The sequence below is a fragment of the Macrobrachium nipponense genome, chromosome 28 (assembly GCF_015104395.2).
Source record: "Macrobrachium nipponense isolate FS-2020 chromosome 28, ASM1510439v2, whole genome shotgun sequence".
NCBI classification, from domain to species: domain Eukaryota; kingdom Metazoa; phylum Arthropoda; class Malacostraca; order Decapoda; family Palaemonidae; genus Macrobrachium; species Macrobrachium nipponense.
Window position 1 is genome coordinate 45267936 of NC_087217.1, and position 27115 is coordinate 45295050.

The 27115-nt window shown below is 37.7% G+C and overlaps 2 protein-coding genes across 6 annotated transcripts in view; one reads left to right on the top strand and one right to left on the bottom strand.

Moving 5' to 3' along the window:
* The window catches only part of LOC135201713 (zinc finger protein 33B-like), a 108595-nt gene extending 102999 nt beyond the window's left edge, over positions 1 to 5596 (bottom strand). Inside the window, exon 1 of the mRNA XM_064230879.1 lies at positions 5546 to 5596. The gene's annotated coding sequence lies outside the window, so the exon portion shown is untranslated. The remainder of the gene's footprint in view (positions 1 to 5545) is intronic.
* A 597-nt stretch (positions 5597 to 6193) lies between these two features.
* The window catches only part of LOC135201714 (glycoprotein-N-acetylgalactosamine 3-beta-galactosyltransferase 1-like), a 35367-nt gene continuing 14445 nt past the window's right edge, over positions 6194 to 27115 (top strand). The window contains exon 1 of one of the 5 annotated variants that reach the window (XM_064230885.1): positions 6194 to 6233. The gene's annotated coding sequence lies outside the window, so the exon portion shown is untranslated. Of the gene's footprint in view, positions 6234 to 11952; positions 12357 to 15039; positions 15200 to 27115 lie in introns of those variants that run through there. The other 4 variants (XM_064230880.1, XM_064230881.1, XM_064230886.1 and 1 more) reach the window with 4 other exon arrangements.

Sequence of the window (27115 nt, forward strand, 5' to 3'; positions counted from 1 at the left end):
AAGGCGCCAGAGACGAATCAAAAACAAGTTATCGTAGGCTTGGAAGAGCCTAAATTTTCAGCAGGAGGCGGAAAACTACTTGCGCCTCGCTCGGAGCCGTCGAAATTCGAGGCGAAACAGGCGTAACAGACGCAAAAAAGCGCCTAAAGAACACACCCTTAGAACTGCTGAGCTACAGCGCTAAAACCACAATCTCTACTAGTAGATGAGCCGAAAAAGGCACAGATTGAGGCGACGAACGGAGCCGCTAACGGCCGCGGCGCAACCCTACTCTCAGGCTCCTTATACCACTTGACTGGAGGAGGCGAAGAATCGGCGCCTGAACGCCTCTTTAAGGGACGCGAACGGGCGAATCTCGCCAAGAGCGCCGCGCGACCGGAGACGAATCGCTTGAATCATTCGAAAGGCGTCTGCCGCAACACCTTTCCAACGCTTAACCGAGCCCTGTTGAGGCGCAACAGGCTCAACAAGAGAGGCGCCTGTCTGTGGCAAATCCCGATCGACTCCCTTGGACTTCCGGTATGTCTTCTCCCCGGTGCGGGGGAGCTGGACAGTGACCTTTGTCTAGGAGACGTGTCAGGACAGACAGACGCACCCTCAACTACACTCTTACCTGAAGCCGCTTTCTCCAAAAACGTCTTAACTGAATTACCAAGTTGCAAAACCGTATTCGCTAGTACCGAAAATTTCTGATCTAACCTCGATTCCAGACTGGCAATGGTGTCGGAAGAAACTACACGGGAAGCCGGAGAAGCGGATTAGTAGGAGGAGGAATAGGAGGTGTAGTTAAAGGAGACATAACAATTTGAGGAGAAACAGAAGGAACAGAAGCATCGCAAGACGAAGCGGAGCTAAGTCTACTTTCCCTAAGCGCTGCTTTTCTAATTCTGTCTTTAGCTAATTTCTCCGAGTATGAACTAAAAAACTTCCATTGATAATCAGTCCAATCACTACACTCGTTACATGTTCGATCTGCTGAACAAACCTGTCCCCTACACTTAACACATTTAGTGTGAGAATCATATTCTAACTTTGGATTAATCTAGTTTACATCCTGAGATGCAAAACCTAACTCCCGACGGACTAGAATCCGACATGGCAACGCCTAAATAAAAAGCAAAATAACAACAACGCCAAAAAAGAATACTTCACCAATTCCGAAGATCAATTCCACAAGAAAAAAAAAGCGAAGCAAAGTCATCCAACCGCACCGACCACCGATGTTCACCGGACGCCGGCAGGAAAAGAATTGGATTCACCTGGGCAGTTGTACCTGGTTCTCCCGCGAGTGGAGGGAGATGACGTCATCACCACCAGTGTTGGCGACGCCGACGCGCTAAATTTGAATTTAGTATCCTGCCGCTCGTGGAAATCACGGCTCTATAATTGTTCGGTAAGACACTACAATAAAACAGTCCACTATCGCGTATGCCAATCCAACAATCCAGAGTCAAAACCAAAAGTCAATCCAGATACTTATAACGAGTCAAAATCCAAAAATCCTGGGCGGAGGTCTGTAAACAGGTGTTTACCGACCGGCGACAGAAAAAATATGAATAGAAAATGGGAATGGTTCCTGATATCCGCCTCCCAGCGGCGGGAATGGGTACTACCACCTGGCCGCCCACTGCGTGTGCCGCGAGTTTTGAAATTCTGTCGGACTTCGGAGAATACAGCTATATATATATCTGCCAAGTAAGTTTCATGAACAAACAGTTGTTTACCGACCGGCGACAGAAAAAATATGAATAGAAAATGGGAATAGTTCCTGATATCCGCCTCCCACGGCGGGAATGGGTACTACCACCTGGCCGCCCACTGCGTGTGCCGCGAATTTTTAAATTCTGTCGGACTTCAGAAAATACAGCTATATACATATCTGTCAGGTAAGTTTCATGAACAAAAATGCAATCTCAATAAAATATGAAAATGAAAAAGAACTGCACTTGTGATTTCACTTCATTCAAATAAAAAGGGGAAAGGATAAATACTGTACTTGCAATTCCACTTCCATACAGAATAAGTTTTCGTGCCGAGCGCATTCGCTCGGCAACGAGCATACAGGTCAAAAAAAAAAAAAATGAAAAGGCACTTACTTACGATTTTCATCTACACATTTTCAACCAAAATATAAGCTCCGAGCGAGCGCTCTCCCGCCCTCGGCACCGAGCATACACAATACGAGGATCATTTCTGGGAAAATGAATTCCCGCACTTACGCCCTTCAGTCCCGGCACTCGGGTAATCGGAGGGCGTGGAGAAACCAAGATCCTTTAATTCACAATTGAATTCAATGGAAATAAATATGAAATGATTGTACTTACAATTCAGTTTCACTAGATAAATAGAAAAAGAAAAACACAACCATGCGAAAGCAACGACGATGAAGCGGGCAGAGAGCGATGATACACGTCTACACGCCAGCAGGCCGAAAGCAAAAGTGATTTGTTTACCTCCCAGTCGCGCGCGCGCGCGCCTGTCGGACAAGCAGTTAACTACCGAACCCCTTGTTCGAAAGCTTACGACCTATCCAGCTGCCGCTAGTACCTTCCTATTGTAAAAGGACCGAAGGTTTGTATGCCGTGTCGGAACAATTCTACGTTTTGTGTAAGTCTTATACCCAGTTTGGAGGGTGAACACATACCAATTGGCAACAGATAGAGAGAGAGAGAGAGAAGGGAAGGTGATGGAAGGATGAAGGACAGGGATGGCGGTGGAGGTGGGGGGAGAGGGTAGGTGGAGCTTTTTACTGCTGTGTTCATATCCATTTCTGGATAATGGAGTTTTTGTCTCTTGGTACAAGGCCAAGTGTCGTTATTCTTTACGATTAGTGATTCACGATACCCTTATAAATTAGGCACAGGATATAGGTACGGCAGCCGTATCCCGATCGTGGTAGATATTGGTACGGCAGTGAATTGCGCATGCGTCAATTTCAGACTTCCTGCCGTACAAATAATATAATGCGGTGAGTGTACGGCAGATTCTGTCATTGGTGCCGTATTGCGCTCTTGACTTGCTGTAGATACGGCAGTTAGCTATATCCGTTTACCAGTTTGCTAATCATACTGTATTATGTAAACCAGAGTTCAGCTTTTAGGCGGGACAGTCACGCTTTTTGAACATCTGTCCCCCTTTTTTTAGTTAGCAAAATGTCCCTCCCCCCCCCTTTTTTTTGTTTTGCTTTTGTGAATTTTGTCCCGCTTTTTTTGTACTAGAAAAACAACACTATCCCAATTTTAATGGAATAGTGCTGAAATTTTGTTTAATTTTGCCATTTCACTACCTGGTAAATTCCATCGTCTTCTCAGACAGCTGCAATACCCAATGAAGTGAATTAAAAGAATATTGTAAAGTGTATAACGGCCCTTGCAACTGCGATGTCGGGCAGAATAAAGGGCCGAGAAAGTCACCAAAGGTACGATGTAGTGTATATATTTATATATAATCCTCTTTGAATCTCCTCTTCGGAATTCTTTTCAGGGCCGATTCGATCGTTCGTGACCTACGTATATATCATGAATTACCAAATTTTTGAAAGTTTGAGTCTTCATAGATGTCTATGGCTTTTTTCAGCTCGTTAAAGCCTGAAAACATCTGTTTTTCGGCGAAAACTAATTATTATTCCGCGTTTCATGATGTTCCGTCACCATTTTTCTTGCTGTTACTGATATGCCCAAAGACTGCGTATATACTTCAGTATATAGTCTTTGGATATGAGTGAGACGGTAAACAAGGGTTCGCGCATGCGCAATTCACTGCCGTACCAATATCTACCGCGATCGGGGTACGGCTGCCGTACCAATATCCAGTTCGTATAAATTATGGCACTGGGTGTAATACACTATAGCAAAATCTCATTCTGATACGAGTGTTCGTTACAGAAATATTGCCAAAAAACGTGCTTGCACTGTCTCTGAAACCCATAGTAAGTATGCTGCTTAGTTGTCAATCAAGTTTTTTGTAATCAAGTATTTTTTACAAGCTAGCTATTGTATAAATTTGTATTTTTCTCAGTCAAAACATAACCTCCTCAATACTAACTTTCCTCTTTTAACGACTTTCTGGTCATTGCAAATTCGGCCCCATTAATTTCCTATGGTGCAAAAACAGACAAGAGGCCCAGGGAGCGAAAGCGATTGTGTCACATACAGCAGTAATCCAGCAGTAAAACATCTTCATATATCCAAAAAGTAAATAATAAAGATATATATGCGCATTAGGATTATAACAATTACATGAATAGCTGATAACAATCTGCATGAATAACTGGTAAACTGTTCTGCAAGAAAGTTGAGTATAGCAATTCATTTACAATTGGTACGAAAGTCAAGATATCGTGATGTCATAATACAGGACTTAAAAAAAACGTTCTAAATCCTAAAAATAATTACTTAAATTTGAGTCAGGAATCGAGTTACTTTTTCAATAACGAACATTTTCAAATTAATCATCATGAATATGTAAAATATTGATGTTTTACTATTTATTTAAATAATTATCTAATGCACACTTCGTCGTCTTCTTCTACCAAAACCATAATTTCCTTAAAAACGTCGTGGCAAGGGACCGTTTTCCGATTGTTGTGATGAAAAGTACCCCAGCGTCTATGGGAACAAGTGGTGTGCGGATTTATCACAGGAAATGGGAAGTTTGTTGACACAAGCGACTCCGCAAACATTGAGATGGCGTCAATCTTCTAAGTTATTTAATTGTAAGTAAAAATTTCTAAAGCATTTTGGTAAAGTTTGCACTGCGTTGGCCACCCTTTTCATTACCCTCTGTTTAAAGCTTAAAATATAGTCTTAATTTCTAACTTTGGAGAAAATACTTACTTCGAGAGGAGAGTAGAGGTCTTTAGCTCCGTCTCTCACCAACAACAACACGTGACTGATGACCATCTCCAGTGTAAGGACACGTTATAAGTACTGTTTCGGAGGGTGTCCAGCCGTGATCGGTGAGTTGGCCAGTCCATGCAGTGTTTTACCCTATATCACATTATGTTGAAAAAACTTCAATCTTTTGAATGGTATGCTTACAGTTGTACCTAGCCTAATTGTATTCTTGTTTCACCAATTAAATATCGAGTGAATAAGGCCTGGCCAGCGTGATGACGATGGATCGTCCGTGATTGTTTACCCTAGCATTGAGATTCACCTACAGGTGAACTTATAAAACTTGAGCTATGGAGTTGGACGTCAGCCTAGCCAACAAAAACCTCGACCTACCTTACCCAGTCCTACCCTAGACTGAGATTGCTGGAGAAACAACCTGAAAGCTCTCAAGAAAACAACGGGGTCCCATAAAACAACATCAAGAACCATCCAGCCTGAACACGCCCTCCTGCCTGTCAAAGGCAGGATATACCAAAACAGGTGAAGGATACCTAGGTATCAGTCGTGGACCTTTGGCATCCTTTTCGCTTTTACTATTCCCCAATAACGCATTTACCCGGTTCACAAACACTCGAAACAACTCTGTTGTCCCCCAACGGAGGTTAAAATAACGAAAACATTCGCCAAATAAGTCGAAAAGACGCACTTACTAAGAAGAATGGGATGAGTCCTCACAACAGACGGGTTTGTTTACGTTTTTCAAGTAACAAATGAAGTTTAGGGTGCGTTCGTTAGGATGAAAATGGCTTATCGCGAATAAATTTCACCTCGTTATCAGTTAAATTTCGACGTTAAAAGCATCTAATTGGTTTGATTCTAATCATGAATAGAGAAGAAGCACTGCGCCCATCTAAATATTAATCCAGGACTGTATTTAATGGCGCAATGAACGTTACAGAAGTACGGACAATTTTTCCGAGTTCGAATTATCTTTGTCTTATCATCAATTCAACTTTGACTTGGAAAGCATTAGGTTGGTTTGATTTTAATAATGACTAACATTTAAAATGTCATCGCATTTATTTATTTTTTACGCTTCGATACTATATTTTTGACGTAGTGAACGTTACGGAAATGAGCAGACTTTGCCATCTCGCTACCAATTAGATTTTACCTTTTAAAGTAATTATTTTGCTTGATTCCAATCATGTCTGAGTAAAAAAAAAAGTAAGGCCATTTTTATATTTTTACCATAGGACATTGCATTAACTGACGTAGAGAACGTTACAGTTGTGAGCAAACTTTGCCAAGGCCACGGAAGTTTGAGTCTACAGGGTTGGTTGCCAGAGTAAGGAAGTATAGGGGGAAACATCACTAGACCTAACGAATTACTTTCTTGTGAGTCAAGTTTAACTATTATCTTTCTAGATGCTTTTATATATAATAACTCCTTTTCAAATGCATAAGAAAACTAATGTATTTGCATTACATACAATTTAGCATTACATAAATCGTTTTTTTTTTCTTCTTTTTTTATGTTAGTAGGGCTAGTTCCCGTTAAGACGCCTTTACGTAATGTGTTGAAATAAAGTCATGGTAAGATTACTTTAATTATAGCCACCATACTGACTACTCTCTATTTCTCGCAATTATTATTTCACAGTGGTACAAAATGACAGCGGTTCAAACCGCTAGTTAATATTTAAAAACTTGATATACAGACACTAATAATATATTGCGCTAATAATAATTTAAGGTTTATATAGTTGCGCAGAAGTGAATCTGAGGACCTTTCGAACATTCACGCGCATCTGACATTGAACTAGAGCTATTAACATTTGTTTTTTTTTCCAAGTTTCATTCCATAAATTTTCCATTCACGAAACAAAAATAGAAAAATGTATTAGGTCTAGAAAAAATATTCACAGACAAAAGTCTATGCAAACGAGTGTTGTTTTATTTAGCACATCTGATGAACTAACGCATTTAAATATAAAGGAATTGAGGAGTAAATATATTTCTGGGCTCGGCCGTGTCGCTCCGTGAATTATTATTATTATTATTATTTTTTTTTTTTTTTTTTTTTTTTGCTCTATCACAGTCCTCCAATTCGACTGGGTGGTATTTATAGTGTGGGGTTCCGGGTTGCATCCTGCCTCCTTAGGAGTCCATCACTCTTCTTACTATGTGTGCCGTTTCTAGGATCACACTCTTCTGCATGAGCCCTGGAGCTACTTCAGCCTCTAGTTTTTCTAGATTCCTTTTCAGGGATCTTGGGATCGTGCCTAGTGCTCCTATGATTATGGGTACGATTTCCACTGGCATATCCCATATCCTTTTTATTTCTATTTTCAGATCTTGATACTTATCCAATTTTTCCCTCTCTTTCTCTTCAACTCTGGTGTCCCATGGTATTGCGACATCAATGAGTGATACTTTCTTCTTGACCTTGTCAATCAACGTCACGTCTGGTCTGTTTGCACGTATCACCCTATCCGTTCTGATACCATAGTCCCAGAGGATCTTTGCCTGATCGTTTTCTATCACTCCTTCAGGTTGGTGCTCGTACCACTTATTACTGCAAGGTAGCTGATGTTTCTTGCACAGGCTCCAGTGGAGTGCTTTTGCCTACTGAATCATGCCTCTTTTTGTACTGGTTCTGTGCAAGTGCGGGCATTCACTTGCTATGTGGTTTATGGTTTCACTTTTCGTATTGCACTTCCTACATATGGGAGAAATGTTATTTCCGTCTATCGTACTTTGAACATATCTGGTTCTTAGGGCCTGATCTTGTGCCGCTGTTATCATTCCTTCAGTTTCCTTCTTTAGCTCTCCCCTCTGTAGCCATTGCCATGTGTCATCGCTGGCTAGTTCTTTAGTCTGTCTCATGTATGTCCGTGCATTGGTTTGTTGTGCCAGTCCTCTGTTCTTTCTGTCTTTCTCCTGTCTCTGTATATTTCTGGGTCTTCGTCTGCTTTTATTAGTCCTTCTTCCCATGCACTCTTTAGCCACTCGTCTTCACTGGTTTTCAGATATTGCCCCAGTGCTCTGTTTTCGATGTTGACGCAGTCCTCTATACTTAGTAGTCCTCTCCCTCCTTCCTTTCGTGTTATGTATAGTCTGTCTGTATTTGCTCTTGGGTGTAGTGCTTTGTGTATTGTCATATGTTTCCTGGTTTTCTGATCTATGCTGCGGAGTTCTGCCTTCGTCCATTCCACTATTCCTGCGCTGTATCTGATTACTGGCACTGCCCATGTGTTTTATGGCTTTATCATATTTCCGGCGTTGAGTTTTGACTTGAGTATCGCCTTGAGTCTCTGCATATATTCTTTCCTGATCGTGTCCTTCATCTCTTGGTGTTTTATATCTCCTCCTTCCATTATTCCCAGGTATTTGTATCCTGTCTCATCTATGTGTTTGATGTTGCTCCCATCTGGTAGCCTATCCCTTCAGTTCTCGTTACTTTGCCTTTTTGTTTTTTTATGTTGACTAAGGCGCATTTTTCTATTCCAAACTCCATCCTGATGTCCCCAGATACAATCCTTACAGTCTGGATTAGGGTATCTATTTCCTTGATGCTCTTACCATACAGCTTGATGTCGTCCATGAACATCAGATGGTTGATTCTGTTGCTTCTTTTCTTGAGTTGGTACCCGGCATCCATCTTCTGTAGTACTTTTGTCATGGGAATCATGGCTACTACGAAGAGTAGTGGGGACAGTGAGTCGCCCTGGAAGATCCCTCTCCTGATATTAACCTCTGCTAGTCTTATTCCAGAGCTTGTAAGTATTGTATTCCAGTTGCGCATTGTATTTTGAGGGAAGCTGATGGTATTTCCTCTGCCCCATATATTTTCAGGCATTCTATTAGCCATGTGTGTGGTATCATATCGAAGGCTTTCTTATAGTCTATCCATGCCATGCTTAGGTTGGTTTTCCTTCTCCTACTGTTCTTCATTACCATTTTGTCTATCAGGAGCTGGTCTTTTGTGCCCTACACTTCCTCCTGCAGCCTTTCTGTTTGTGGGGGATGGTGTTTGTCTCTCTAGGTAGTTATATAGCCTTTCACTGATGATACCTGTTAGTAACTTCCACATTATTGGTAGGCAGGTGATAGGCCTGTAGTTACTGGCTATATTTCCCTTACTCTTGTCTTTTTGTACTAAGGATGTTCTTCCTGTGGTCATCCATTTGGGTGCTTGGTGATTTGAGATACAATGCTGGAGTTGTTCTGCTATTCGTGGGTGTAGGGCTTGAAGTTTTTGAGCCAGTATCCATGGACTTCATCGGGACCTGGGGTTTTCCAGTTGGCATTTTCTTTAGTTGGTGTGACTGTGTCTGTCGTGATGTCTGTGAATCTTTGTTTTATTCTCTCTGTTTCTTCTTCCTTGACTTCCTGGAGCCATGTTGCATGTTTGTTGTGTGATACCGGATTGCTCCATATGTTTTCCCAGAGTCTCTTACTTGGTTCGGCTTCGGGAATTTCTGGGTGGTTATCTTCCCCTCTTAGTTGGCTGTATAGTCTTTTATTATTATTATTATTATTATTATTATTATTATTATTATTATTATTATTATTATTATTATTATTATTATTATTATTATGTGACTCATGAATATTAATAAAAGGCCGTATAGAAAACTAAGATTTTATATTGAAATAAAGTTCATGGAGATATCATGGTGTTTTACGACACAAATTAAAATGTCAATAACTAACACTCATGATGTGCTACTCATGGAACTATAAACATTTGTTCATAGCTCCATGGTGCTTCTGCTATGTCGCTAGGCGTTGAAAAGTAAACTAGCGCCTAGACTGCATGCTGGGGCGGTTCTATGCAGTAGTTTTACTTAAAGGAAAAACATGACTGAGATACGTTCTCTTAAACCCAGAACATGCTACTGCTTTTGTTATGACAAAAGAATACTATTCACCCTAACGATTGGTGAATCGTTGACACCCAGTGCGTTTCAGAAAGCTAACACTTGCACAAGAGAAAAATCTGCTAGTTATACATAGAATTCTTCACTTATATCTAAACAGGAACCTAAGGCGTGAACCTGTGATGTTCAGTTATTAAGTATTTCACGCAAACTTAGACAAGTGCCTGACGAGTGTATCAGTGATACAGAAATTATTTCACGTAGACTTAGGTCAGAACCTGCAAGAAATCCTGTGATACAGAAAGGGCTTCGTACAGATTTAGACAAGGGCCCTTTGCATTCACTGGAGACATGGAAATTGTTCCATGTGCACTTAAGACAAAAATGTATTGCATATATTCCTGTGATCTAGAGAAAGTGTTTAGTCGGATACAGTCTCACCTTGTTCAATAATACCTTAATCGTTTAAAAAATTACTTTTATATAGATAGCAAATCATCAATCTACTTCATATTTCAGAAATTAGATGCAAAAGTTCACCAGTTCTGTTAAGCTGACAGTTAGGAAACGTGTAGTACTATGTATGCAAGCATTTTAACATTTCTGTTACTGTAAAGGAATGACATATATATAATTATATATAATATATATTTATTATATATATTATATCTAGTTAATAATACTATCTATATATAGATATATATAATATATATATATATATATATTATACATACACACACACACAACCTTTGTTCCTTACTGTGCCTCATAAAGCAAAATATTGTTCAGCCTCACGCCCCGCTTTTAGAACGAAGCACAAGTGTTTTGAAGCCAAACACAGCCGTGCTCAGAGGACGATAAATAAGAACTTGCTATATAGGTCTTCAATGCGCTTTCAATCTTTACGTTGATAAGAGCGAAGGAGAGTAAAATCGCCGATAAATGCGCAGTCAGGATCTGGTGGTTCAATGCTGATAAACGTATGTAATGCTTGTTCCTCCTCCTCCTCCTCCTACTCCTCCTCCTCCTCCCCTCCTCCTCCTCCTCCGCCTCCTCCTCCTCCTCCTCCCTCTTAGAACAGATCGTACTAAAGATGGGGCTGCGATACAAAAACTGAACATTTACTTTCTTTAATTGAGTGATAAGAAGCTAGGTAAAAATATATGGTACAGGAAGACAGAGAATGTAGTTTTTTTCTTAAATGGAACAGTTCGTAGGCAGATAGGACTAGCAATCACGAATGATTTTGTGGACATATTCTGCACAAGATGTCCATTCAGGATTTGGTACATAAAATACGAATGTATCGTTGTTTATATTCTCCGAATCCACCCCTGTTCATTTTTGCATCTTCTGAATTGTACTTTTCATCTAAATTAACTATGGGTATGAAGCTTCGCCTCCCCGCCCGCCTCCCCCCCAAAAAAAAAAAATACTTAAAAACTAGCAACAGACATTAAGAGTCTGCTACGAGCAGTTACAAAGCGAACTGCAGATTAAGTCAACTGAAAGACGATACTTCAAAGTTATTCGCTGTACTAGCAACCGATATTCTAGTGAATTCACTCGGCTAAACCGTCTGCAATGGCAATCACGTAGAGAGAGAGAGAGAGGAGAGAGAGAGAGAGAGAGAGAGAGAGAGAGAGAGAATCATCTCTCTGCCTGGTTATAAAGTAATTCGATCTATCTTTCATTTCGTGATATTGTGTTGTTTGGTTTTTGCAGGTAAAGAATTTTTCGTTTTCGTTGAGTTTTTTTTTAAACCGTGAAGGGTTCCATTTGTAATGTTTTCGTAAAATATATATATAGAAACGACCTTATTTTCTAGCGAGCGTGACAATACCGTCTGTCTTCTTCTTTATTCTATCAATAAATAGCAACAAACTCGGGAGATAAGTAACTGCTTAATAAAACTTGGTAATGTTTGAGATGTGGTTAGAGCGAAAGCTTGGAGCCATTTTCTATGAACGTCAACGCGGTAAAGAAGTTTAGGTTGTTGAAAACAGCGTGTTTTTTCCAAAATGATAAGAATTCATTAGTCCAATTTTATATCAAATACAACATCTATGAGATATTTGAACGACGATACGATTAGTTTTACCAAAGAAGTTGTTTGAAGCATCGTAAAAGCCACTTTTTGAAAAGAGAACGCAGCCAAGTCTGCCCCTTCCTGGCTCGCGAGAACGATGTACCGCGCCATGTAACCTCACCTTGTTATGTGAGAGTCTGACGTACAGCTCTCCGGTTTCATTCAGTCAGTCAGTATCTCTGAAGAGAACATCAGTTGTGCGTTGGACATCTCTTTCACGCCATTTAAGCGTTCAACTCTCTCACTTAGTAAACAATTTACGATAAAAATCACACTTCTGCCTCTTTTATTTCCGCGAAATTGGATGCACTTCGACTTGGGTCCAATTACCGGTCTTCTTAAAAAGGCGTCAGTCGGGAAAAGCCCAGTTTATATAGTTTCTTTATACGGGAATTATCGCTTAAATGGAGGGAGTTGAACTCTTTTTAGAGCGCAATATCATTGAATCTTATCACCAACTTCTTCCGTCTGTGGCTCCTCCTATCTTGGCTCTGGCCTGACAGAGAGAGCATTTCTCGGTAGGGAGCGCTCTGGCAAACATGGCAGGTAAGTCAGTCAGTTTTTATGAATTAGAGAGATAAAGTTGGGAAAGACGCCAATCCCGGATTTGAAAAATCACTGTTCATATTTTCAAAAATATTCGACTGCTTATCTGAACAGTCATTTAAGGTATTAACAGCTGTTCATGTAACTGGGCGTTTCCTAATTCATTATTTTTCTCTTGGATTCATTTGCGTACGTAATTTTTTCAGTATTTTTTTTTCTTCGAAATCTATTTTATTTCATACATTGCATGTAAAGCCTCTCATTAACGTTTAATATTTGTATTTCTTTACCGAATCTACATATATATATATATATATATATATATATATATATATATATGTATACATATATATATATATATATATATATATATATATATATATATATATATATATATATATATATATATATATATATATATATATTATAATTGCCCTAGATGAACGATGGATGTTGCAACGCCAGTTTCTGAAAAATAAGTCACTGGATTACAAAAAGAACAAAAATATTTTTGTCTGTACCTAGTTTTCGCCATGTTTCAGTGTGTGTGTGCGTGTGTGTGACATTTAGCCCCCAACGGTATCGGATGTAAATTATAGAGAAATGTCAGTACGTATGTTTCAGACCAACAGTTGAACCGTTCATGTCTCCTCACTGTAAGAAGAATTTTGCTTTTTTCAACTGATTTCTGATCTACATCTAAAACTCCGTTTAATCTTTCCAGTTATTTAAATTTATATATAAAATATATTTTATGGGGTTTCTGTCATTTATTTTTCATCATAAAACGATTTTATCAGTTCATCACACTCGAAATTTTAAGGATTCGGCGATTAGGTGTAAATGTGCAATGTATTTGACAGGAAAAGGAAGTTAAGTGTGCAGAATCATGCTTTCTCTCTCTCTCTCTCTCTCTCTCTCTCTCTCTCTCTCTCTCTCTCTAGGCTTTCCACACTGCCCGCATCTCTCTTTCTCTCTCTCTTTTTTTATTAGGTAATAGTTCTTCTTGCTCTCACACTTTTTCTTTCTTTCTTTACTTGAGTTCACTTTTATGATTGGTTGATGATGGCACATACGTCTATCTTTCGCCCACGTAATCATATATAATATAGATATATATATATATCTATATATATATATATTCTATATATATATATATATATATATATATATCATATTTATATTTAATGAAGATACCAGAGGAACGCACCTGATCTTATTCAGTATACCTATAATGAACAGACTACAAGGAGTTATAAAGACATCAAGATGGCGGCGTTCGTGGAAATCCTAGACTTATATCTCGTCTCGTGTTCCTCGGCGTAGTGTTCTGGTCATTAGGTAATGGGACTAAACTTCACGGCAAAATTAGGACCGCTGATTGGACGGTTTCGTACTGACTGTACATCATGTCTTGAATGCACAGGTTTATATTTGTGATCTTGACTCTAAACTTTTTTCTCTCAAAGCCGATAGAAACAAGTCTGAATTCTGCCAAAAGTCATAGAGGTATTAATCTAGACCTAGATTCAAACGGCCATTCCATTGAGGAGTGAGAAATGTGTATTTCTGGTGATAGAAATTCACTCTCGACGTGGTTCGGAAGTCACGTAAAGCCGTTGGTCCCGTTGCTGAATAACCCTTGGTTCCATGCAACGTAAAAACACCATACAAACAAACAAAAGTCCTAGAAGTATTAGTCTAGACCTGGATTCATAAATCTTAGAAGTATTAGTCTAGACCTAGATTCAAAAGTCATAGAGGCATTAGTCTAGACCATTTTTAGTACTTTTACAGGTTAATAAATCGAGGAACTTTCGTACCCTTTTGAGAAAAAGCCTCTAGAATGAATGTGACTCAGTGTCCAGAGTGCCATCATCTGTTCATCTCTATTGTGTCGAGGTGTCACGATATCACACTGCCCAGTGCCAGAGATCATTGTGAAACTGTGGAACAGTATACACATGACATTGTTTCAGATGCTGGTGTGCATGCATGTATACATGGCAGGATATAATAGTACCAAGAAGGAATGTGTCCAAGAGTTAAGTTTTTACCCGCACTAATATTGTATACGTGTATATTCTACTGTAGGTTAGCTTGCTTGTGATTTAACTAGCCATTGAAGGCTTCTTTTGCACAGTATAAATCATCATCATGACTGCTCTAATGTCAGGTGAGGAAAGGGCCTCTGGGAAATTCTCCATTCGTCTCCAACTCTCCTAGTGCTCACAGGAACCCACCTGCCTGTCATTTCCATCTCTACATAATCGCCTCTTATTGTCATCATTTCTAACCTTATCCTGCCATCTGCCGTCTGGTCTTTGTCTTAAAAGCTTTATTCTCAAATCGACAAACTTTTTGAGATATTGTTTTATTGTCATGTCAAGACAGATCGGTACAGGACAAATGCGTATAACCCTTAATTTCGTAGGCAACATCAACCCGCATATTGTTTGGTGTGTATGTGTGAGTGTGTGTGTGTGAGAGAGAGAGAGAGAGAATGTGGCGGGTACCGAAGAGGATGTAATGACTAGAATGAAATTTGTTGACAGGAGGTTCCACGATAAAAGCGAAGTTTGAGATAAACTGTGCAAACGTGAGGGTGAACTGTTTACAAACAAAAGCAGATCTCACACTTGGTCTTTTTACGGACGGAGTTCTGAAGCCGTTCCAGTGCCAATTCGTGATGTGTAAAGTTAGCTGGTGAATGGGTTTAGATAGTTCGTGAGACGAGATAAAAGAAGAGGCAAATCATATGAGAATAAATGAAAGTCCAGGATAGAGGAACAATGAGTATTAGTACGAGGAGCAATGAATGTTAGTACTAACGGTGGAAAACTGTAAGTTTATGATTGGTTTTAGTATTTGGGAGTAAATGCAAGACGTCGGTAGCATGAGAGAATAAACGAATCGCAGAATAGAGTGAAGAAACCAAGACGCACGATCCTACATAATGGCTATAACGAGAAATGAGTATCTTTGTCATCAAAGGCGGGAAACAAGAGAAATGGCGCGTGGACGTCGAATGGAACAAAAGGGGATTCATTTTGAAGTTTTCGCTGCCAAATTGAGACTATATAGGCAAAGCCCTAAGCTTTTTATAAAGCTTACAAGGTCCTCGGATAAAGTTACAACAGGTATTTCAAAAGTGCGTACCGAGAAGGGCTTGAATTTCTGTCCAGTTTTTAATAGACTATGGTTGGAACAGATGCGGATTGTGGGTGATGTTTCTGAATCGTTATAGATTTTTTTTCTTTTGACTTGTAAAACGTCAAAAGTTTGTATTAGAAACTGCAAGTCGGTGAAAAATACTTTGGTTAATGGAGTGCTATACAAGGCAGTGCACTAATATATATATATATATATATATATATATATATATATATATATATATGTAGTATATACATACAAAGAAATAGAGAGAGAGAGAGAGAATACACAAACCCACACACAAGCACATTCCACTCTTTACAATGCAGGCACGCCTAACTGAACGCAGCTAATTGGTGACAATGATGATTCTGATTACAATGATGATAATAGCGAGTGATGATAGTGAGGATATCAGCCCAAATAATGATGATGATGATGATAATGATAGCGGTGAGGAAACGGTTGACTGTACCACGCCCTTAGAAATCTCTGTGGCGTAGTGTAATCATTCTATTAGAACCATTCCAAATACCATGACAAAAACCAAATGATGCTTTTTGCTTCACAGCGTTGCCAATATAGAGGTGACAGCTTAACCATTCGCTTGATTTGACAGCTTAACCATTCGCTTGATTGGCTCTCTCTCTCTCTCTCTCTCTCTCTCTCTCTCTCTCTCTCTCTCTCTCTTGTTTAGAGCAACGGATATACAGACGCATTCCTTTTCTTAAACAGATCGTAGCAGGAAAAGTATTTCTGAGTCATCCACTCTTTGTCTCTATCTCTGTCTGTAGATAAATACCAACACACACACACACACACACATACGTACGTACATATATTTAATTCAATGTCATTAACGACAACGAACTGAGAGAGTTATAGCAAATGTAATAACAGTATAAGCGCCTCAGTGGCGTGGTTGGTATGGTGTTGGCGTCCCACCTCGGTGGTCGCGGGTTCGATTCTCCGCCATTCCATTGAGGAGTGAGAGATGTGTATTACTGGTGATAAAAGTTCACTCTCGACGTGGTTTGGAAGTCACGTAAAGCCGTTGGTCCCGTTGCTGAATAACCACTGGTTCCATGCAACGTAAAACAGCATAAAAAATAACAGTATAGATCGGGAAAAGAATTGTGCTTGTCAAATTTTGTTTTACTTCCATTTTGTTTCGAATTTTCTTTCCCTGATTGTATTGCCAAAGCAAATGATTAAAAATTAAGATTTTTTCATCTACGAATACTATTTTTTTTTTTTTAATAACGTGAAATTTGGTCAAAAACTGGTTTACGAAGCTATCAGAGCTATGACCGAGTGCCTTAAGCTTCTAGTAAACTACGTTAACTTTCTCCTACTGTGCTATGGCTGCTAATATCGATAGTTTTGAAACGGATTAACGGAGCCTCAGTTTACAGCCCTGATAAAAAGCTGAACCCAGCCAGCGAGATTATCTTTTATGGAAATCGTAAAACGTTACCGAGGTAAAGTGTTGGAAGTTTTAGAACTACTAAACCTACTCCGAGGCACTATAGTACTAAGCGCCCTTTGGTAAATTTGAAGAGATGGCTGGATGAATATATCGTTTATCAATATTATTTGTCGACCACACAATGCAGAAATGCTTATATATAATACTTTGATCCCCGAGGGGCTAGTACTAAAAACGGCATCCCAAGGAGCCATGTTTAGTACTGGCCAAAGTAGTACCGTCCCAAGGAGCCATGTTTAGTACTGGCCAAACTAGTGCCGTCCCAAGGAGCCATATTTATTACTGGCCAAAGTAGTACCGTCCCAAGGAGCCATGTTTAGTACTAGCCAAAGGAGTACCGTCCAAAGGAGCCATGTTTAGTACTGGCCAAAGTAGTACTGTCCCAAGGAGCCATGCTTAGTACTAGCCAAACTAGTACCCTCCAAAGGAGCCATGCTTAGTACTAGCCAAACTAGTACCGTCCAAAGGAGGCCATGCCAAATAGTATAAGCCAGTTTAGCCAAAGTACCGTCCCCAACCAAAGTAAAGAGCCTGTTTAGTATAGCCAAGTAGTACCGTCCCAAGGAGCCATGTTTAGTACTAGCCAAAGTAGTACCGTCCCAAGGAGCCATGTTTAGTACTAGCCAAAGTAGTAACATCGCAAGGAGCCATGTTTAGTACTGGCCAAAGTAGTACCGTCCCAGGGAGCTATGCTTAATAATATACTCGGTTTCTTTCCATCTGTCCACCCGCCTGTGGTGTTTGCATTTGGTAACACTGCGTCCCGGGCTTTAGATAGTTACATTCAGCTTACATTCAACAATATCCTATTTCGAATATTAACGGTGTTATTCGCATACAGTAAATTATTAAAACACTTTTCAGTTGCAAATATCCTTCATTTACCAAAAACTTACACAGCGTAACTATCTAAAGCCTGGGACGCAGTTTTACCATACGCAAACACCACAGGCGGGTGGACAGATGGAAAAAAAAACAGAGTATAGCCAAACTATTACCGTCCAAAGGAGCCATGTTTAGTACTAGCCAAAGTAGTACCGTCCCAAGGAGCCATGCTTACTACTAGCCAAACTAGTACCGTCCAAAGGAGCCATGTTTAGTACTAGCCAAAGTAGTACAATTACCATTAAGTCTTCATATCGAATATATTGCAAGTAACTACTACAGCAAAGCTTGTCAAATCGAGCCTGCTTTCTCGTTTCTTGAAGATAATGTTTTAGTATTCAGATGATTAAGTCTTAGTATACTGGTAAACACGCTTTGGAACTGAAGCTGGAATATAAACTATGGGCTATATTACGTACGATGAGGTCATTCGGTGCTCAAAAGAGAAATTGACAGAAAAAGGTTTTGATAGTGTTATAGGAGAAAAACTTCGCACAGTTGCACCAAGAAACAATTATTGTTATTGAGGGTTGAAGAAGTTAAGACGCATGACAGAATATATATGAACGGTTGTAGTACAGCAAAAAGGAATGAAAGGGGTAGCAGCTAGAGGCCGAAGGGACGCCACGCCGCAAAGAACCTCAAGTTAAATTCTTAAGTGCGCTGTGTGAAGTGTAATAACAGCACTAACTCCAACCGCCACCCCCGACGGAGCTAGCAAAGGCGTTAACCACACCACTGGTTATAAAGATAAATTCTCACAAGAGCTATGGTAGTCACAGAGGGAATGCAGAATTCTACATCATGGGACGTGCATTCTACACGAGAACTAATTTGCGATTAGGAAAAAAACTAGAAATAAATAAATAAATAAAACCTACCGAGGCTAGAGGGCTGCAATTCGGTACGTTTGATGATAGGAGGGTGGATGATCAACATACCAATTTGCAGCCCTCTCTCCTCAGTAGTTTTCTAATTTGCGATTAGGAAAAATAACAAAACCTAAAAATAAATAAATAAAAATTACCGAGGCTAGAAAATGATAAGAGGGGCGATGATGGACATACCAATTTGCAGCCCTCTAGCCTCTGTAGTTTTTAAGATCTGAAGGCAGACAGACAAAACCATCTCAATAGTTTGCCTTTGCAGAAAACTAAAAAGGATAAATACATTTCATGGCAAAATCTAACACTGATCATGCACTTCCTCAATAACCCACAACCCAAGTAATAGAGTCCTGTAACTAGGAACTCGATAATACGAACTGAATAACAAGGCGATGAAATCCAGTAAGTCGATACCATAAAGGCAAATAGCTCTAGAATACAAAAAAGGACTTTATTTGAACGCTTCTTAATGCTTCCTTGTGAACTCTGATGGGAATCACAGTAAACGTTGGTAACAAAACCCTCTTCGTGGGTTACTACACGTATGCTGTGAATGTGTTTAGGAAAGTGAAAAGGAAAATGCGAATATTAGTAAAATATAATAATACTTACGATATGACAATTTTTTTTCGTAGATAAAGATGAACTATATCTTAGTGAGGTTGAAAACGCTTCTAGAATGTGAATGATAATCAGGAAAAAATATTCATGGGATGGTCATTTTTTTTCGAGATAAATTAGACCGTCTTAGTGAATAGGTTTGTCAGACCAAAACATAGACTATATATATATATATATATATATATATATATATATATATATATGTATATATATATATGTATACACACACATATATATATATATACACACACACACACACATATATATATATATCTATATATATATATATATATATATATATATATATATGAATTTTTTCCGAGATAAATTAGACCATCTAAGTGAATGAGTTTGTCAGACCAAAACAACGACATAATTATATATATATATATATATCTATATATATATATATATATAGATATATTATATATCTATATATAGATATATATAGAATAATTATATATATATATATGCATATATATATATATAAGAATTTAAACTCCAATCCAATAAGCCTCTGATACGTAAGAAGAACATATTACCGATACAAAATACGCAGAGAAAATCTTGAGATTAGACTCCCATAAATAAAAAAATAAAAAAAACTATAAAAAACGGACCATATCTAACATTTTCAATAGACGATATGTACTTCTCAGCGTCTTAACGACTGCAATCCAATCAAATATTAACAGACTAGAGTGGCCTAATAAGCGAAGGCAATAATTGTTTTCTGGTATTCTAATGCGGGAGAACGCATTACTTAGCGTTGCAGGAAGTGAATTATACGGGGTATAATTGGTATGGTGGTATGTATTTGCCTCGTTTTTTTTTTTTCTTATGAGTTCTATAGTTGATTTTTTCAGTCTCCTACGTTAGATGTTGCTCAGTGTTTGTAACCACGATAAAAAAAAGAGGGGTAAAAAGTACGGGGTGTCCATAAAGTCCCAGTACCATTACAAGCCATAAATAATTGTAATGGTACTGGGAGTTTATGGAAACCCTGTACTTCTTACCCTTCTTTTTCTATCGTGGTTACAAACACTGAGGAACGTCTAACGCTGCAGACTAAAAACAAAAAAACAAAAAATACTATAAAACTCATAAGAAAAAAAAGAGGCAAATATATACCACAGAATGGAAAAAAAATATAAGAAAATATCAAAATATTGACAAGAAAAAGCATAATAATAATAAAAATAGTACTACATAATGAGTTCAGATACAGAAATCTTATCTCTCTCTCTCTCTCTCTCTCTCTCTCTCTCTCTCTCTCTCTCTCTCAACCACATTCCAGAATGACGTGGGCGGCTTCCGTACCCGTGCCACACATTACATTTCATTGCAAATTCAACAGTGTGTCAAGTACGAAATCACATGGAAAATGTGGAAGTAAGTGCAAGAAATGGTATTGACTTGAGCGCTCTCTTTCTCTCTCTCTCTCTCTCTCTCCTTGTGTTTTGCCTTACAGTCATGCTACACTTTGCAAAAGAAAGCTTAATGATTTGATAATAAGCAATATTGGTAACTAAGGATATCAGCTCTCTCTCTCCCTCTCTCTCTCCCCTTGTGTTTGTCTTGTTGTCATGCTACACTACACAAAACCGCGCAGATTTTTTTAGGCACACGCACAATGATAATAAGTCAGGGAGATATACAAATTGGTTGAAATATATGATTTCATAAACTGGCCTTTCGTGTTTAACCACTAACAATGAACAACTCTGGGGAAATATATCATAGCAGGAAGTTATGATGTATTTATTCTGATGCTTGGCAATCGAAAACCAATTTTTGTACTTATCTTTATGAAATGCTACCTTATACTCAATTTTAAATTTTGAATAATTTTATCTAAGCCAACTTGCTCGTTAAGTACACGCACGTCCGCTGGGGTTTCCGGACGTGAAAAGCATCTTATGACAACCCCTCCCCCTCACCCCCACCACAAAATACCTGTTACATGAAACACGTGCATGATACGATCGCGTGTATTGAGACCTGCGCTATTATTGCCTACAGCGGTTCACACTGCTTTCTCAAAGCATGAGGCAGAAGCACGTGTATATATATATATATATATATCTATGATATATATTATATATATACATATATATATATATATACACATACATACACACACAAACATATATATATGTATATATATATATATATATTATATATATATCATTATATATATATATGTATGTATATATCGTGTTGCGATTTATTTATCATGTGACTTATTTGAAAATACATTACATGACGGCGTATAATGAATATCAAATGTACAATGATTGTAATTACATGGATGATACATCACATGACAGCGTATAAGGAAAATTAAATGTATCTTGATTATAACCACGTAAAACATACGTCACATGGCGTTATATAACTAATATTAAACATACCATGATTATAACCACGTAGATGATACATCTAAGTACGGGATATATTGAATATTCAGTTTACCTTGATTATGAGCGCAAAGAAGATACATAAAAAAGATGGTATATAATGAATATAAAAAAATGTATCACGATTATAACCACGTAGATGATACATGAAAGTATATAATAAATATTCAGTATACCTTGATTATGACCGTACAGAAGATAAATAAATAAAGATGGTATATAATGAATATCAAATGTATAACGATTATAACCACGTAGATGATACATCAAAGTACGGGATATAATGAATATTCATTATACCTTGATTATGACCGCACAGGAGATACATTAAAAATGGTATATAATGAATATCAAACGTATCATGAGTATAACCACGAAGAAGATGCATCAAAGTACGGGCTATAACGAATATTCAGTATACCTTGATTATAACCGCACAGAAGATATATAAAAAAAGATGGTATATAATGAATATTCAGTATACCTTGATTATGACCGCACAGGGGATACATAAAAAAAGATGGTATATAATAAATATAAAATGTGTCTTGATTATAACCACGTAGAAGATACATCAAAGTACGGGATATAATGAATATCCAGTATATATACCTAGATTATGACCACACAGGAGATACATAAAAAAAGATGGTATATAATGAATATAAAATGTATCATGATTATAACCACGTAGATGATACATGAAAGTACGGGATATAATGAATATTCAGTATACCTTGATTATGACCACACAGGAGATACATACAAAAAGATGGTATATAATGAATATCAAATGTATCATGATTATAACAACGTAGAAGATACATCTAAGTACGGGATATAATGAATATTCAGTATACCTTGATTATGAGTGTACAGAAGATAAATAAAAAAAATGGTATATATTGAATATCAAATGTATCATCATTATAACCACGTAGATGACACATCAAAGTACGGTATATAATGAATATCCCATATACTTTGATTATGACCGCGCAGAAGATACATAAAAAAGATGGTATATAATGAAAAGCAAAGGATTATAACCACTATGCAGACGTTTATAACCAAAAGCCCCTTGAGTGTTCACGTATTTGAAAGCAAGCCTGACACTTACTACATATTCAATGCAAAAAAATAAAAAAAAAACTGCAGGAGAATATATTAACGTAAATTGACTTTTTAAATTTATAACTGCACATTTTTCATACCGTGAGTCAATCCTGCATATTTCAGAGGGTAAATGCTCCCCTGGCTATCGATCGGTCTCAGACCCATTTTATCCAGATTTGGTGTGACGCAAAATATGATAATAATAAAAATAATAATAATAATATTAATAATGGTTTTAGACCAGTTCTCCAGCTTTGGTGTGAGACAAAATATAATAATATTAATAATAATAATCTCAGACCAATTTTATCCAGCTTTGGTGTGACGCAAAATACAATAATAATAATAATAATAATAATAATAATAATAATAATAATAATAATAATAATAATAATAATAATAATAATAATAATATTTCGGAAGCAGACCCTCTCGTAGACATGTTTTGTTAAAAATGATTGCTGCTTCAGCACTATTAATCTTGTAGAGAGTCTTCTCTATTTTTCTGATGACGGCTTTCTCGTTGTTGCTTATACTGGCGGGCAACGCACCAAAGGGCATGGTAAAATTCGGTTGAGTCATTTGGTTTATAATTGCTTATACAATTCTCTCTCTCTCTCTCTCTCTCGAACGCGACGTTTCCTCCTGATCCGCAGGACATTATCAAGCGATGACTGCCAAGGGACTGAATTCGAGTGGTTGTTGTTTGAGATTAAGCTGGCCTTGTGCCAGCACGGGCTCTTGCTTGTAGAGCAGCCCGTATGACTTTCGAGTGGTTGTTGTTTGAGATTAAGCTGGCCTTGTGCCAGCATGGGCTCTTGCTCGTAGAGCAGCCCGTATATTTCGAGTGGTTGTTGTTTAAGATTAAGCTGGCGAGTCCTTCTTAAATCGTGCTGTTGCGGGCTCTCGAGTACGGTATAGAGACCCTCTCCGGCGGGTCGAGTTTTCATTGGTTCCTGGGAAGGTGACTCATACGGCGAGTGTTTACGAGTGTTGCAGACCTTCTTAGGCGGGGGGTATCACTGGGAGCCTCTTGATTGGCTTCTACCCGAGTGACGTCACCCCTGGTATTATTCTGATAATGTGCTTCACGTCCGGTGTTTGTTTCATGCGCTCTGGTACTTTCGTTTGGGGGGAGGGGCGTGGTCCTCCTCACACACATCGGTATCAGGAACGCTTCTTGAGTGGTATTAAGGGGAGGCTTTTGCTCAAGTATAAGCAGCGCTTCTAGGAGGCGCAGACGTCGCGGGTTAGGGGCTCTCCCGATGATTTTGACATTCCTGATGATGTCGTCTCTTGTGATGTCTTGCTGGTGTACTGCAAGGGCGTGCTGCCTAATGGCGCCCTCCTGGGCGTGGCAGGAGATCCTTTTAGACAGGAGGAAGGGAAAAGAATGTCCTTTATAAATTACTATAAGAATCGGCGTACGAAGGACCTCCTGATGAAGAACAACCCCTCCCCGCCCGTAGGAGACCCCCTAAAACAGTCCAACGTTGTCTACCGATACGTATGCCCCGCCCAAGGATGGCCTGGGATTTACATCGGCATGACGACGATGCGCCTGTCTAAAAGGATCTCCTGCTATGTCTTTCATTTGGCGGCTGTGACCCAACCAGCTGCAACGCCAGAAAACTCCAAATAATTAGCTAGCTCATCTTATGTGATTACATGAATGTTTCAGCATATAGTAACAACGTTACCTTTTGTCGATGTGTGGTTTATAGAGAGAGAGAGAGAGAGAGAGAGAGGGTTAAGCCTCACAGCAGTGTATCAGTTACAACTTATATGTATATAAGTTACTATCCTGATAACTACTCAAATATGCAATGTTCTCTTCATATAAGTAAGATGTCCTGGTAAGAAGAAAAATTACCATTGTAAAATTATGTCAGTACTACGACATAACTAAATCTGCATTATTGTATTTTTGTCATAAAAGATAAAAAAAAATACATGTATAAAAACATCCTTTCTCCTTTCTGACGAGAGAGAGAGAGAGAGAGGTTGTCTTATCGTTATATATACTTAGCAACAGGATGTGAAGTCATATGTATGTCTATATATATATATATATATCTATATATTATATATATATATATATATCCTATTATATATACATATATATATACTATCTATATATACATATATATATATATATATATACATATTATATATATATATATATATATAATTAATAATTTATCTATGTCTATATATAATATATATATTACACATAAGCGAATGAAGTCACGTGGATCTATCGTGATTTTTTAAGCATATGTATATATATTATATATATATATATATATATATATATATGACTGGTAAAAATGTTCTGTTGCAACAGAATTCAGGCAGGTAGGTAGATAATGAAGAGAGAGACAGCAGTCTCAAAATATTTAAATCTTACTTTTATATTATTTTTGGTGTTTTTGGTTATGAATCTTTTATATATTTTGGTTTTTATGGGTCTATATAATATATATATATATATATATATATATACATTTATATAATATGTATATTATATATAAATAATATATATATATATATATATATATAATATATAATATATATATATATATCGAGCTACAAATGTCCTTTAATATCTAATTCGCCTTGCTACCTTCGGAATTAATTAAGATATTTTTTCATATATGTTTAACCGAAGGGGAATATATTCAGCGATCATAGAATTGCATGCCGACAGGCACGAACCATCGACATCTTCAATTCCAGGACTGGCAGTGAAGCCTTAGCTAACGCTGAATAAATTCCTCTTAGTTTAAACATATATGAAAAATATATTAATTCCGAGGTAGAGCGAATTAGATATTAAAGGACATTTGTAGCTCGATATATGTACTATATGAATCACGGTAATGTGATATGACTTATATATATATTATTATATCTATATATATATATTATATATATATAATAATATATATTCTGATAACAGGAGCCCTTCTGGGTGCAATAGTGAATTCAAATCCTGGTGTACGTATGTACGCCAGTTGCTGCTGGAGACTTACTGTGTACGCACGACTGCCGTGTACACGTGAACGGGTAACTTTGTGCTTCATTAATCTGCACGTTTATTGAATGCTTGGTTTTATCCAGATCGAAAACGTCGTAGGGATCATAATGTTACTATTTTCAATAACTACTTTGCTGTTGTTGTTGTTCTTGTTCTTGTTGTGGGGTTGGGGGTTGGGGAGTAGGGAAGATCTATGGAAGAGCCTAAAACAATCTGAAAAAGGGGTTTTGCGTTGAGTTAAAAGAAACATGAATGTTAGGATAGGATATTTACGATTAATATCTCAGAATGGAAATGTAAAAAATAAATAATATACATGTTAACCGGTACAAAACAATTAATTCTAATAAAACGCAGCGTCTTTATTTTAATTTTCGTTGGTGAAACAAGGCTCTATTTAACGTAGATTTTAGAATTTTTTAATTAACATTAAAAGTTAGGAATATAATGTATACAACTTAAGCGTGAGGGAAAAAAAAAATCTTGCACGCGTCCCGAGTATGCTGGAGGTCGGCTCGCACCTTGTTAGTATTCGTAACAAACAAATATTCATTGTCAAGCTCGTCACTGCCACTAACAACATGGTCAACGGGGTAATAAGTTTGTTTGAGGGTTGGTCCCACCATCAGCTCTTATTCCTGACATCAGCTAAGCATATACTAACTATATAAAAACAGTTCTTTCATATATAGATATATATAATATATATATATATAAATAATTCTTTATATATATATATATATATATATATATATATATATATATATATATATATATTATACACAAAGAACTGTTTTTATATCGTTAGTATATATTTAACTGCCCAAGTCACGTATCCTAATCGCCAATGATGCTGTATTGGAAATCGAAGTATATAAAAAGCACTATTGTTACATTCTCTCTCTCTCTCTCTTTCTCTCTCTCTATCTCTCTCTCTCTATCCCCACCCACAAGGTATTTACTTCACAGAGGCATGCCACCATAAAAAAAATGTATATGACATGTTTTTATCACGTTATAACACTTAGCGAGGTCGATAAGAAGCGTTATCGGCACAAACAGGAATCCAATAACGAGGGAACAGAAAACATCATGGCGGTCGATTGGTGAACATATTTCTTGGTTAATAAAAGGCACAGGCCACTTTT